Source organism: Chanodichthys erythropterus, chromosome 8 (genome assembly GCF_024489055.1).
Source record: "Chanodichthys erythropterus isolate Z2021 chromosome 8, ASM2448905v1, whole genome shotgun sequence".
Taxonomy (NCBI): domain Eukaryota; kingdom Metazoa; phylum Chordata; class Actinopteri; order Cypriniformes; family Xenocyprididae; genus Chanodichthys; species Chanodichthys erythropterus.
In genome coordinates, this window is record NC_090228.1 from 45,234,171 (window position 1) to 45,250,181 (window position 16,011).

The following is a 16,011-nucleotide window of genomic DNA, read 5'->3' on the forward strand; positions in this document are numbered from 1 at the left end:
TGTCCTTGTTGTTATCATAAATGTCTATGTGTAAATGTCAGGATAGCCTGTTGTGATAAATTAAAAATAAAAGGATATTGCAACTTTCATAGTAGGAGATGCATTAAACTGTAATGCTGTTTTGGTGCGGATAGCCTACTGGTTGCTGCGCTGACATATGGCACACCTGCCTTCATGCACAACACGAGTTCGATTCGTGTCTCGACGTCCTTTGCTGATCCTGCTCCCCTCTCTCCACCTAATGATTTTCTGTCTGATTTTTACTGTCCTGTCCATATAAAGCACAAAAAGCCCATAAAAAATAACAAAAAACTTTAATAATGTATTTCTGATGCAAATATTTCATAGTCACCTGTTTGTTCATGCATACATATTCGTCTTTGATTTGTCTTTTAGAAGAGGCTCCAACCGCCCAAATAACTCTTTCCAAAACAAAACATACAGTTGAGATGCTGAAAGAGAAGATCCATGCTCTGGAGGAAAAAGTGGAGTCTTTGACTGAAGAGAGAAACTTTCTCAGAGAGAGACTGGAAGATGGTAAGTTCCGCACGTCCTGACATTGCTGAGTTAGATGCGTACCTGGGTCAACATATTTTGTTGATCCTAGAACAACATTCTAGTCTGAAAATTTAGTCTTAACCCTATTCCTACCCCTAAACCTAACCCTACCCATAAGTTATCCCAAAAATCAGAAGGAAATGATAGATGAATAACACTGATGTAAAAGAACCAATTCATGATTTTAAGCCCAAACTTGTCTGTAAACTTGTCCCTCAAATCTGATTAGTTGATTTTAATGTTGTTCCAGGATCAACAAAAATGTTGACCCAGGAACATGTTGAACTCAGCAATATCAGGTTATGCTTAAGTTCCCCCTCCACTCCTGTGGCACAAAAATTGAATTACTGATTATTGTGCAACTGAAAAGAAAGGTTGCCCAAACACTTGAAATATAAATTAAAAATAATTAACCCATACTGTCCTCTTGGTATGTTGTTTATTAAAAAAACTGTTTAATTTAGTTGATTTCTGTGTGAATAATACATCTACTTCCTGTATGAGGATGCAGTAAATGGGGGCAATACAGTGAGGGTCCAAACAGCTTTAAACCATCTCTTTTGATTTGAGTCCTCCATCCGTAATATCAAATCCTCATCACACCCTGCTTGTTTAACATGGCTGTCCAGTGGCCATTACATTAATTCTTATGTTTATTAAAAAAAAAAAAAAACTTTATTTAATCATAACTTTATCATATACTCACTGATATATGATAGATAGATGGATAGATAGACAGACAGACAGACAGATGCTTTTTTATTTCTGTAGTTCAAGACTCAAAGAAGATATAATTATCTGTATATCTTGTTTTGTCTGTCACAGCCCTTAAACTGAAAGCTGAAATTCCAGAACAGTCCCAGAACCCTACAGCATTCCAGCTGGAGTCATCTGAAGATGTTGTATCTTCAGATGACTCTGATGACTCTGATTCGTCTGAGCCTTCACGAAAGAAGAAGTATAAAAAGAAATCAAAAAAGAAGAAATCAAAGAAAGCACAGACCGGCGATTTCAAAAGAGGTACTACAAGTTACCATTGCCACCTAATGTATGCACAGAGACCACAGCTAGTTTAGGTTGGCATTGGCTTGAAATCAACCTATGGACTTAAAAATACCTTATTTGTATATATTAGTGTTAGTAGTGGTAGCATGCTTTGTCTATGGAATGATGTGTCCTCATTTGCATTTCTGTTCTTTCATGCATTTTTTTCAGTAAGAACTCCTGAGGAGTCTGTGTTTCGGTACCAGAAAGTCCTCCGACTTGTCAAAAGTGGCTCAACAAAGGCGGATGCCTATAACAGTGTGGGGGTGGATCGCAACACCATTGTCAACCAAGCACCAATTGCAGAGCTGGCTGCTGTTAGCCCAGACCTATTCAAGGTCCTGAGGGCTGGTTTCAAAAAAGGGGACAGTCTGCAAAAATTTGCAGAAAAATGTATGGCTCAATGCATCTTGGAGCCAAATGCAAGTCAGATCAGTGCCATGAAAAAAGCAAATGACCTGCTAGACATTCTGAAAAAGTAAATTTTGCATTAGACCTGTTCGTCAGGACATGTTAAGCAGTATTGTTACTGGTTATGACTGCTTTTGGTACTAAATGACTAGTGGTGCTAAATAAGAATTTAAAATAGTCAATGAAACAATGACCTGTCAGACATTCTGGAAAAAAAATAGTAAAGTTATATTACCTGTTTCTCATAGTTCTAAGGACATTTTAAGCAGTGTTGTTACTGGTTATGACTGCTTTTGTTCTTGTGCTACTAACAAGAATTTAGAATAATCTTCCCTTTTTGCTTTAATTTTTTTCTCTTTATTACAACTCATCTAATGAGGTTTTTTTTTTGTTTTTTTTTTGTTTTTTTTTAAATGATTAGGCTAATGGTTGTCATAGAAAGGGGAGCATTTATTTAATTTTATGTTTTGTAAATGTTTTAATGATTTGTTTTAATGTAATGTTATGGAAACTTGTTTGGAAAGTCCTTCAATGTTTAATAATCTGCATTTAATAAATGACTGTTATAAACAGTGATGGTGATTAATTAATTATTAGTTAATGGTTTGTGAATATATCATTATGTTGTGACTTTACTTGTTGAGGCACATCATTATTAACTCATCATTTAGTAATTATAGTTATTTGCACATGTATTTGCACAAATAATGTAGTAATTAATCATATATTAATGCATATTACTTTACCTGTTTTGCCTGGAAGTTGAAATACAAGGCTTTGGCTCACTATGGTAATTAACAAGTTAATTAACACTATTAGTTAATAAAATAAGTTATTAGGTAATTAATCCACAATGACATATTTAATTGATAACAATTCATATATGAACTAATATATTAACTAGACAGACTCTTTATTAGTTGATAATGTGGCAATAATTAATGAATAGCTTAGATAATCATGAGTTATACATTAATTCAGTATTATCTGTGCATTAGTTAAGCATGAATTAATGCTTATTAGTGCACACGTATTGTAAAGTGTTACCGAGGAATGTATTGAGGAACTGATAGCCATGTCTCTACCTTTTTCCTGAGTTGCAAAACCTCTGGGAGTGAGTGCAAGAACCATACGCCGGAGAATGTCAGTGTGGTAAGCAGGACAGTGGCGTGATTGATAATGAGTGTCACCTGAGTGCCACACCGGTCTCGTATCTATGAACTGCTCCATTGTGAATGTACAGAGCTTTCTGAACCACTGCCAGCAGGTAATTAAACAGGAACTGTTTGTCAGATCTCACAGTGGGTTTTGCAAGAGAACGCAAATAGCTTTGCAAGAGAACACAAAAGCCTTAAAAAAAAAAATTTTCTCCCATCTCAAATTTGAACATTTTTCAATAAATTTATATTTGAATACAGTTGTAAGATTGACATCTTCACCCTTGATTCAAATATTATAAAAATGTCAAAGATAAATATACTGCTTAGTTGTGTTTGTAGTAAATTATTTTATTTGTGATAATACATGCCAAATTGTGTGGACATAATTTATTGCCAGGCTCTCATACAAATAAATTAAAAACACATGCAAATTGAGAACCATTGTGTTATGTGTGTTATGACAGTAGTTTACAGTAAATTGTGATTTTAATTTGTTTCTGTTCTCTTATGATGTAACAGTAACCAGGGCCTGCTGGAATATTTTGAAGCTGGGACTTCTGGGGCATATGGTCAATGTCATGGAGGCTGAGCAGAGGAAGGAGATCTAAACAGCTTGTTTTTGTTCAACACGTGCACATTATTATGTAGGAACCGTGGACAAACCAGACAAATGAATCATTCTTTCAAAACATAATTCCAGAAACTCATGGTTGGGTTTAGTTCTCAGAGAATCTGATTTTTGGCTCCAGTCCATCTACAGAAAATAACCCTGCTACTTTTATGACACCCATGCTTCCTGACTGAAGGAGAGGTGACAAACCAAATGGTTGAAAAGAAGATAAAGAGTCTTTGATCTCCAGATAAAAAGAGACAGAGACAATGCAAGCCTGTTTCTCTGAGTGACCGAACTTTACAGAAAACCCACAGAGACTCTTTCTACAACTAAAACTACATCAAATTGTTCCAAACTATTTGAAATGGACTTATCAAACATCTTTCAACTGCATATATTTTGCATTATTTTATAGCATGTCTATGCATGCTATTTGTGACCAGTTATGCTTTAGAACACCCACAATTCATGTAAATGTGATAACTTTTGAATGACTGATTGAAAGTATGCCTTATTTGGAATGAATTTAAATCTTTAATGTATGTCTAAATCATGGCTTGAATGAAATCTGTGTAAAATGTATCATATTCCATTTAACATAAATCCAGTCTAAATGATACTCTCTGCCAAAGCATAATGCTTATTTTATGATTGGAGGAGGAGAAAAGTCACCTTTTGAAACAAGATGATATCTGATTGGCCAGAACTCACAGAAGTGGGAAAAACACCTAAGTTTAAATAGTCACATAAGAACAAAGTAACTAGTAACAAGAAGAACAAAACGAAAACAAGACTAAGCTTAAAAAAAGGACAGACAAGCAGCTCATTCAAGCCACCCAACTTTACTCACTTTCCGTTTCTTTACTTAACTTTATTTTCCGTTGAGTCTCGTGTTCTAGGTTTTGCCACAAAGTTTAACCAATGACTTTGGCCGGCACAACTTTAACTCCAGCCACGACAAAGACTTCCTTTCATTTTGCCAGCACACTCAAATGGGATTGGTTTTTACCTAACACAATCCGGACCTGAAAAGACCTTGCAACAAATTATCGACTCGGAAAAAAAAAAACATCTTCCCCAAGCCGAGGACGCCGACAAGGAGTTTTCCCATTTAAGCCTACAAACAAGTACCTCCAGATTGTAACAATGAACTGGTGCATTAAATTAATTCGTTCAGGTCAGGTCTTTTGAAGTACAATTTTCTAGAAATCCTGCTGATCATATCATTCTTTCTCTTAAAACTCTTTCTCTTTCTGCAACACATGAGTGTTTGTGTTAGATTAGTTTGTGTTACAATAAATATAGTCTAAAGAAAAATATAAAAGAAAGCTTCTTGTAATATGTGCTTGTAAAATTAAATGTCTTAATCTGTCAATCTTAAAGTTACCTCGCTCTAATTAGTGTTTTCAGATAGTTGAATATTCACATCTGCTTCAAGTGCTTATTACGGCTCGAGCAGATGAACGCTGAACAATTCAGTTGCTCAGTCGTAAACTAAATGACTCTTTATAATTCCCTATAAATTAATTATTTCATTTGAGTTCATTTTGGTCCTTACAATTATTATAGGCATTTTTTGTACTTTACAGTTTGTTTATTGTTCAGTTTGTTCAATGTGTATGTGCTTGTTAAACGAATGATACAAAATGTATTTTTTTTGTTCTAGACATTACAATTATTTTAATAATTTTAATCAATCTGACGTCATATATTTCTGTATTGTTTTTCACATTACATCCAAAGCTGATTACAATGCTATGACTACAATAATTACAATTACAATACTATGAACACAAATTAACATAGTAAGAACTTTAATGGTTAATTATCACATTCAAAAAATTATTACACATAAAATTAGCATATTAAGTCATTCATTCATCTTACCAATTAAAATACCAAAATATTGTAGCTTGCACATAATTTTCTTCTGGATGCCCATGCCCAGGTACTGGCTGAACAGGGGACTGTATGTTTGACTTCAGTGTTGACAATAGAGGTGATCCTGAAACACTGAAACTGTCTCCATGTTCCTCACAGATGTTATGGAGCAAACAGCAGGTCAGCACCATCTTCTTTCAGGTAGCAATTATTTATCTTCAGGAGACGCACAATTGTCCTTTCAGCCTCCCAAAGCTCATCTCCACTACAGACCTTGCACTGCTTTACCTGTATGTCTGTTGTTGGGGGTCAATCTGAAAAGAGTTTCATTAGCCAATTCTGCAGGGGGTGAGCAGGGTCTCCTACACTGCAAAAAATGCTGTTCTTACTTGGATTTTTTGTCTTGTTTCTAGTCAAAATATCTTAAAGTTCTTAAATCAAGACACATTTTCTTGACAAGTAAAAATTATTTTCTTGTTTTCAGGAAAAATAAGTCAAAATTAAGTAAGTCTTTCCTTAAAACAAGCAAAATAATCTGCCAATGGGGTAAGCAAAATAATCTTATTTCAAACCAAGAATAAGCTATATAATCTTGTTTTCAGTTTGGACTAAGATTATTTTGCTTACCCCATTGGCAGATTATTTTGCTTGTTTTAAGGTAAAAAGTACTCAATTTTGATTTATTTTTCCTGAAAACAAGAAAATAATTTGTACTTGTCAAGAAAATGCTTCTTGATTTAAGAACTTTAAGATATTTTGACTAAAAACAAGACAAAAATTCTAAGTAAGAACAGCATTTTTTGCAGTGTATTAGGTAGTGTCCAACATCACAGCCAGCAATGTTCACTTTGTTTTGACGCAACAGATGTTCATCAAGTCAAGTCATCTTCATTTATATAGTGCTTTTCACAATACAGATTGTTTCAAAGGAGCTTCACAGTGATAACAGGAAAATGAATGGATAGAGATTGTTTTGGCTTTACAGCAGCTCTAGGAAAAAGTTATTATCGAGCTAAAGTAGGTTTTTGATTGAATCACTTCTGTTGCAAAATTAATTATTAACTTGAATGACACCTTTTTAACTAAAAACAAAGACTTTTAATGCGTTCTTGCCTTTCATTTACGCGTCTATAGGTATGAGCGTTTGAATGTGTATGTGTGCAGACGCTTATTTTTTTTTACAAAGTGACATTGCCAAATAACTTGCCTGGCCCACATAATACAGAATTATTAGTCGTTTCCACAGATCCATGCAAACTGGAATCATTTTGATAATGTTTATCTATACATAGGGAAAGGAAAGGGAAGGAGGCCTTCACAGGGGATAGTTTAGTTAATCACGTTGACAGTTTTAACTATGTTTTTACTACCTTTCTGGACTAGCTAGTAAAAATGAGTGGATACACCTGTATACCTGCATATAATTTCTTCAAAGGTATAATATTCCAATAATCCCTAAGGAATACTGTATAGTTTTTGATGCTATACCATCCATATTTAAAATGTCTGTTTAAAGGATATGTGAATAAGGAAACTGAGTCTCAGTTTGCCTAAAATATTGCATAACAAATAAGGTGAGAGAAGTACATTTTATAATACTCCATCGTGTACCCAGTTAAAACTTAGATTTCATACTGATGTAAATGTTATATGTAATTTCTGTGGGACTGAGAAAGAAAATGTTGTGCACTTATTTTTTTTAACTGCATTTTATAGCAAAATGTTTTGAATAGATTTGGAATGTTTCTTTTGTAATTGCATGAACGTTTACTCTTCTGAAAAAGATGTATTTTTTTATTTGAATGGACAAAGATTACCATCAAATGTGGCCTTTATTGTTAATCTTTTCTGATTATGGGGAAATACCATATACATACACAGAAATGGGCTAAAGGAAAACACAACATTTAATTATTTCAGATATATATGAAAAATTATACTGAGTTACTACTTGGGTTGAAAAACAGCACTAGGTCTCTTTGTGAAGCTTTTGATATTTATATCATGATCTCATACCTGTTCTTTTTTTTACTTGTATTATTATTCATATTCTATTGTATATTTTCTATTCATTTATTGTAGTTTATATTTGTTCAATACCTTTATATTATGTTGTTAAATTACATGTTAAATCCATCGTTTTCTGCTACATATATAAATATCTATTCTTATTTCTGAGTTCTGCGCGCGTCGCAGTTGTGACGTCACTGGCGCGCTGCGCGTTCTCGCTTCATTGCGCGGGAGATCTGAGCGGATGAAGATGTGCGTTTTGTTCACTCGCGTTCAAAAGTGTCTTAAAAGGGAAATAATCCGTGATTAATTTATCTGATTTTAATTAAAATGTGTAAATGAGATACACGAGTATACTTATAACCGAGTTTAAAGTAGTTTTATCTGCAGAAAGTGTAATTTTAATCGAGGAAATGCAGCCTTGAGGTTGTATGTTAGCTTCAATTATTAGCCTGTGAAGAGAGAGTTTCTCTTCTGTGTTTGAATGTTTGACAGGAGCAGGAAACATTCATAATACAAGGAGTAATAACTGCAGGTTTACAACTTGTGCAGGTATACGTATTTTGATGTGTTTTTACGATTTTTTTATGTGTGTTTGACAACCAATTGTGAACCATATACAAACACACACACACATACACGTTTCAGTGGATAAGTTGATTTCTTATCTTCATCAGAAGGATGATAGATATTGGTTGTGATATTTTATTTTAGTTAATGTATAGGTTTTAATAGATTTGATATGATTGCTACTCTTGCAGTATGTCAAATTTCTCTGCTTGTTCTTGATTATTAGAAATTCATAATGAAGACCAGTATCCTCCCAGAAAGTGTCAAAGTGATATTAATCCAGTCATTTTTTATATCTTTAAATTTGATTGATACACAGATTCCTAAATCCTGATTCCACCTCTTTTTCTTGGTTTAAGTCAGATTTGTTTTTAACCCCAAAATCAGACATTGATTTATGGTTAGTCTACATATCTTAGATTTCTTTTGATATTTCATTTTTAAATTTACATGGAAAAATAAAGTGGAACACATCAGCAGGACATCTTCAATCCAGCCGTACTCAAGGGGAGGTTTGAATGTTATTATTATTTTAACTTGAAGGAGTTTTTTTTTTTTTTTTTTTTTTTTTTTTTTAAATAAATTGGTTAAATATTTAAAGGGGAATTTGGTTTGGTTCTGGATTCCTAATTTGATTTTTAAAAGATGTGGAAATTTACTTTTTTTTTTTTTTTGCTTTCTTGTGATTTTTAAATGCTATTTGCAACTATTTATTCAATGGATGTGAAATGTACACATCAGTTAAGAAACTACATCAGTGCTAGTAATAATTCAATTATTAAGGCTTATGGGAAATGGTTCACACTTTTCCCAGATATTACATTTCATAAGGTAGGGACAGCGCCAAAAAAATGTTTGTTGAATAATAAAATGAAGTCCATTTAAAAATGATTCATTATTACTGTTATAATAAATACTTAACTGAAATGTTTCTCCTCTTTGCTCCTTTTGCCAGGAGGAGGAAGAATCTCTTTTTACTCTAAATATTTTGGATTTTGGATTTGTTTGTATGATGGGTAAATACTAGATTCATATAATAGACTCTATAATAGAGCCTACAAGATCCACAACAGGCTTCCAGGCTGGACTCACCACTGTATTGCACTATCTTTGTCTAATGCCTTGACATTTCAGAACTATAAAATAAGCCATGGGATAAACTTGTATTGTCAAATCTTAAATGGACACACCTCTGCAGCACTTACTGCATTGGTTCCAAAATCCAGCTCAAGGTTTGAGCGCACTACAAGATCTGTTACAAATGGACTTTTGCCTTTATCAGCCTTTAGGAACTGCTATGGACAGAGATCTTTTTTTCATGTGCTCACTAAAGCCTGGAATGAGATCCCACAGCACATCAACACTATAACATTAATAAGACCATTTAAAATAACATTTGCTCGCCATCTAATGGACAGGTACATCTGTGACCACTGAGGTGGCTCCGTGGCCTCCCCCTCTTTCTTTCGGTTTGTGTGCTTGTTGTTGTCTTGGAGTTTGTTGTGTGTGTGTGGTATTTGTGTTGTGCAGAGCAGGAACCTTCTGAAAACCAGTTTTATACTGAGTCAGGCCCGATTGTTTTTAATCCTTTCCTGCTTTTAAACATAAATAAATAAAGCAAGATACCTTCAATTCAAACCTAAATAAAGTATTATTGTCATCACTTCAGAAAATCTCCTCCAAATAAAAAGTTTTGAAAAAATCCTCTATTTATAGAACAATTTTTATGTAAATTATATATTTTTTTCTCTGTATCCCCAGATGTTCACGTTAATTGTTCTGTATTATTTCTCTGTTTGTACTGAACTATAATTATGCAATAAAAAACACTTAGGTCTCTTTATCGAGTGACAACGCCACTCACTGTGTTGTTTGCAGCTCCAAGTCTTTCTTGTGAAGATCATTGGAGGCACATGCAGTTCAACAATGCAGCAGGATCTCTGTTTCTCCAACGGATGCATCAGGTGGGTCTTGTTTTATTAGTGCAGTCAAGTTCTTCTTTAAAGGCTTTCTTCCTACATGCCCACTGAATGCCGGAGAGCCTTTGTGCTTCCATTGGACACTCATCTGGATACTCGTGTTTCTGTGTCTTTACAAGCGAAGCATGCTGCTTTGAGGAGTTTGTGAGGAAAGCATAAGCTTTTCCACCAAGTCAAAAAAAAAAAAACTTTCCAAAGGAAGTTTGACCTGAATTCTGTGGGTGGTCATTAGCCTGAGATTGGGCCTGTTCCTACAGGTGTTTGGTTTTCAGCTCTTTACTTTCCCCATGGTCAGCTTTTTTATTTTTGTTTATTTATTATTTTTTTTAACATTTCTAGTTTAGGATCAATACTTGGAACTAGTCACGGAGGAGGATCTTTTCCAAATCAATCCGCTTGACAGGATCTCTTTCCAAACAGCATCTTGTACAACAATACTAGGGAATTCACTGTTGCAAGGCTTATTATAATTTTGTGGAATGAAATGTACTATTGAACTTCGAATAAGCAGACTTCTTCAAGGGTCTACTAGAACTTAAGTCTGTTAGTTTGACCTGCAAGGTGTTTGTTGATGAGCAGGTTTTCCAGCTTGATGTCGCTGTGGAAGACGCCCCTTTCACAGCATATTGTTGCAGCAGTGACAACCTGACGCATCACAACTCGTGTTTTCGACTCGCTGATTCAGCCACTACACTGCAGTAAAGACTGCACCATATTTACATGGTGTGGGCCGCTCAGTATATATTCCTCTGCTGTCTCGTACCAGTCCAGCAGCTTTATGATGTGAGGAAAGCCTTTGCTCAGAAGAACCATCATAGTGACCGTCCTCAGTCCATATTTTCATTAGGAAAATACAGACAATGTCCAGAAGAAGATGTTATGTTGGGGTATGTGGTAGTAAACTGATCTGTATTTCCCTTTAAACATGAATGGATAATTTCGTCCTCATTTTCTGAGGTGAATTGGTGCTGTTGTTCTCCTCCATTATTGATGGCACAGTCAGAGAAATACTGTTATTAGTGCTGATGCCCTCTTGCTCTTGCCTGGGAATATCAACATCCTGGGCAGCGGCGGTGAGGGAAGACACTTGGCTGTTCTCTTCAGGTTTGTCCAGTGACGGAATAATGTTGTTGTTGCTGTGAGTTTAATGACTTCATGAACATCCTCTGCAGCGGTGAGGAATGACACTCAGCTGTACTTTGGGTGTTGCTCTTCTCTTCACATCAAAGCACCTCAGAGGCTGCTGTCATTTCTGCTCAGACTCTGTTGGGCTTCAATGGTAGTTTTCTTGGATTTCTAAGAAAAAGCCCCTCTAAGGAACCTCCCTTCTTCTTTTCTGCTGTCTCTGGGACAGGGCTTAGTGACATGCATGCAGCAGCATCTTGTTCTAAATGTAAGTGTGCCATTTGCCCTATTGCTCCAGATGTCTCTCTGATGTTCAGTCACAAACTCTTATCACAAGTCGAATGACCTTTTATAGCACAGATCGAATGAAGATCAAGTGATATAACACAATTTGAGTGATTTTTCACCACAGATGTACTTTAGTACTAGTCAGATCGATTGTTAAACCAGAAACCAACTGAACTTCAAAATATATTATAAAAAATATATATCTTTATGAACTTGCCTGTATTTTAAGACATTTCAAAAGCTTCATGTCATTATTACAACTTCTGATGTCAAACACGGAGCTCAATGTTCATAATCGACTTGAGTTAAAAAGTATACTGTAATTCACAAAAATTGTTTCAATAATTTAATTTGATAGAAGCATGTATTTTTGTAAGTGAAGTAAATAACCTGTTATACATTTTTTTGCCCATTTTACCAGAACATTGTTGATAGTCTTTAACTCTCATAATTTTAAAACAATTATATTTTTTCACATTTATATATAATTAGACCCATGCTAATTTATAAAAATATTAGTTCTCATGTATAGCTTATTTGATTTTCATTATAAGTCATTTACCAAAACGTGTCCCATTTTAGCTGACTTCACCCTAACTGTAAATTTTGCACCCTTTAAACACATGTTCTCAAGCACATGTTGCTTTTTACATTTAAATGCTTAATATTTCAATTAAAACAAACACAAAAAAACCCTCTTTGATTATGAAAAAATTAAATCATTAAGGAATTGTTGATCTGTATAAATATGGAAAACAGCTTTAGTAGTTACCAGTTGATTTATTGATCTCTCCATTTTAAACATTCAAAACTCCCAGTTTAATCATGTGTTGATTTAGAGAGATGTGTACAAAGAAGCTCCAGTTTCAGTTCTTCTCCAGCAACAGGACATGTTATTCCAGATAACTTAAGAAAAACTAATGCATTTCTCCAAATAAAAGGTAAATATATGTAGTCAACAAGTGACCGTGAGAGAGACAAAACTTGGTATCATTCAAGTGGTCCTCTGTGTTGTTTTAATTATTTAAACATAGTATTCAATACAATGAAAGAGTTTTCTTAACTCTGAAAAAAATACACATTACACATTTGTTCATGCAGCAGATGATACACTAACTGTGGGGAATTGGACATCATTCATGTTATGCATATGTAACACTAATGCTGCCTTCACGTGCGATAGGAAATTTGATAATTTCCACTACTGAAGTTGTAATTACGAGCTCATCGCATTCAAGTTTAGAAAGAGATACTGATTCACTTGTTTTTATTTTAAGATCCTTAAAATGATTTTCTTCTCTCTCTCTCTCTCTCATATATATATATATATATATATATATATATATATATATATATATATATATATATATATATATATATATATATATATATATATATATATATATATATATATATATATATATATATATATATATATATATATATATATATAAATTGTGTGTGTGAGAAATTTCTGTCTTGAGTAATCAGTGTGTCGCAGTTGTGACGTCACTGGCGCGCTGCGCGTTCTCGCTTCATTGCGCGGGAGATCTGAGAGGAGGAAGATGTGCGGTTTGTTCACTCGCGTTCAAAAGTGTCTTAAAAGGGAAAATCAGTGATTAATTTATCTGTTTCGTTAAAATGTGTAAATGAGATACATGAGTATACTTATAACCGAGTTTAAAGCCGTTTTATCTGCAGAAAGTGTATTTTTAATCGAGGAAATGCAGCGTGAGGTTGAATGTTAGCTTCAGTTATTAGCCTGTGAAGAGAGAGTTTCTCTTCTGTGTTTGAATGTTTGACAGGAGCAGGAAACAATAATATACAACGATTGATAACTGCAGGTTTACAACTTGTGCAGGCATAGTTACGTATTTTTTATGTGTTTTTTTTTTATGATTTCTTAATGTGTGTTGAACAACGAATTGGTGTATAATTAGAAATTCATAATGAAGCCCCTAACTTTATTGAAAACCAGTATCCTCCAGAAAGTGTCAGTGATATTAATCCAGTCATTTTTGATATATTTAAATTTTATTAATGCACACAGATTCCTAAATCCTGATTCCACTTTTTCTTTAAGTCAGATTTGTTTTAACCCAAAAATCACATTGATTTATGGTTAGTCTGTACCTTTGATTTCATTTTTGAGGTGTTTCTTGCACTTCTTCACCACTAACTGATCATTGTGGTTTTAAGTTGGTCCTGAAGACACATAATTCAAGAACACAATAATCCTGACTACTGGAAATTAAATAGTTTCTTGCTTGTAAATGAATCTTACTGTACAGGCATAAAGCAGTTAAGAAAATCAACTCAAAACGATTGTTTATTTAAAAAAAAAAAAAAATTTAACACCATTGTATTGGGTTTCTCTTTCAAACATGTGAATCGTGTTAACGATAAAATAGCCGTTTTCACACATTGTCTATTTTTATTATAATTTTTTTCCACACTGTTATTTTTTTTTTCTTCAGAAAACAAATGTCATTACAAATAAATTAGTTACTGACCATTAATATGTATGGTGAGATTGCTGAAGGATTTTCACGCTTCTGTATCTCTTTATGTTGATTCTGTCACCTCTAAATTTCTCTCATTTTAAATTTACGTGGAAAAATAAAGTGGAACACATCAGCAGGAAATCTTAAATACAGCCGTACTCAAAAAAAAAAGTCTACATGTTCTAGATTATGTATTTATTTATTTTTACCTTGAATCAGTTTTTTTAAACATTAAAAATAAATTTGTTAAATGTTTAAAGGGGAATTTGGTTTGGTTCTGGATTCCTAATTTGATTTTTAAAAGATGTGTAATTTTTTTTCTCTTGTGATTTCAATGAAGCTTTCAAACTTTTCATAAGCAAGCTCTTGAGTCATGGAAGCTGATCTTTAAACATTTTTTCTCACATCATTTGGAATAATCAATATATGTTATCATCTCATAAATCCTTTTTCTTTCCTGATTGGTTTAATACGGGTATTGTTTGTTTTTGTATCAGACTTGGTTAACAATATGAGACTTGATTCTTATAAAGACTTTATTGAACTATATGTAAACTTAATGTAGTTCTGTTTTGATGCATTTATACCAAAGGCAATCCCTTCTAATTTGTTGTTCTTGGTGAAATCTTACAAATTATTCTGTAATTTGAGTTTGAATATCCCTCATATCTTGAATGTTAAATGTACACATCAGTTAAGAAACTACATCACTGCTAGTAATAATTAAATTAGTATAGCTTATGGGAAATGGTTCACACATTTCCCAAGGTATGGACAGTAGCAAAACAATTGTTTAATAATAAAATGAAGTCCATTTAAAAATGATTCATCATTATTACTGTTAAAATAAATACTTAAGTAAATTTAACTGAAATGTTTCCTCTCTTTTACTCATGGGCAATTCCAGCGTTATGGACGTGACATTTGGAGTCAAAACTTGAAATATAAACGCTCAAAGAATGCATTTAATAGTAACATATTGAACCGTCTATTTATATATTCATAATCCCTTACTAAAGGAGTCCAGACATTAGAAAAATGTCAGTCTATTCAACTGTTTTATATTTTAGATGAGGGGAAATATACAGCGTTACGGACGTGACAAAAAAAGTCACTAAGATTTGGGTGACAACATATTTTTTAAGAATTCTGTGAATTACATTGCGCAAACCAAAAGTAATACTGCCCACTGAATGAAGAAGGGTTGGCTCTCCACAGAGCATAAAATAATAATTTTATTTAATTTTTCATGTTCGCATTAATGAGGAAAAAACAACGTTACGGATGTGACAGTTTTCCGTTACGGATGTGACCGGTCTGAAAGCGGCACAGAAGACTGGTTTAAAACTGCTTTAAAACTTTCACAGAGACCTCAAGCAAGCATTTAAACCACCAAATACTGAAATCTGGGATACCAGTATGGTAAGACTCCACAATTTATCAACTTTTTACTAAACTTTATACAAATGTAACGTTATACTCTGTAGTGCAAAAGGTTATGGATTAGACCTATTTCTCATGTTGACAAGCATGTGCGTTGTTCAAGAATCAATTTAGAGACCATGATTTTCCTTCTTACAGAACTGCTTGCTAAAATACATTGACAAATATTAATGTTTATCATAAAGCAGTTTAAAATCGCATGTTTTCCCCACAGTCAGGTGAACCGATTGACACTATTGCCAATCGCAATCATGTCAGTTTTATGTTTTGTGTATGAATGACCACACGTTTTTTTTCGTCTAGTTTTCAGAGTTTAAAGCGGAGTCTTGAGTCAAAATGATCAAACTTTATTTCAAGTCAAAATTATTGCAATCTTATTATTTTCATTTTGTCAGCTTGATCGCGCAGATTGTGATCAATATAGG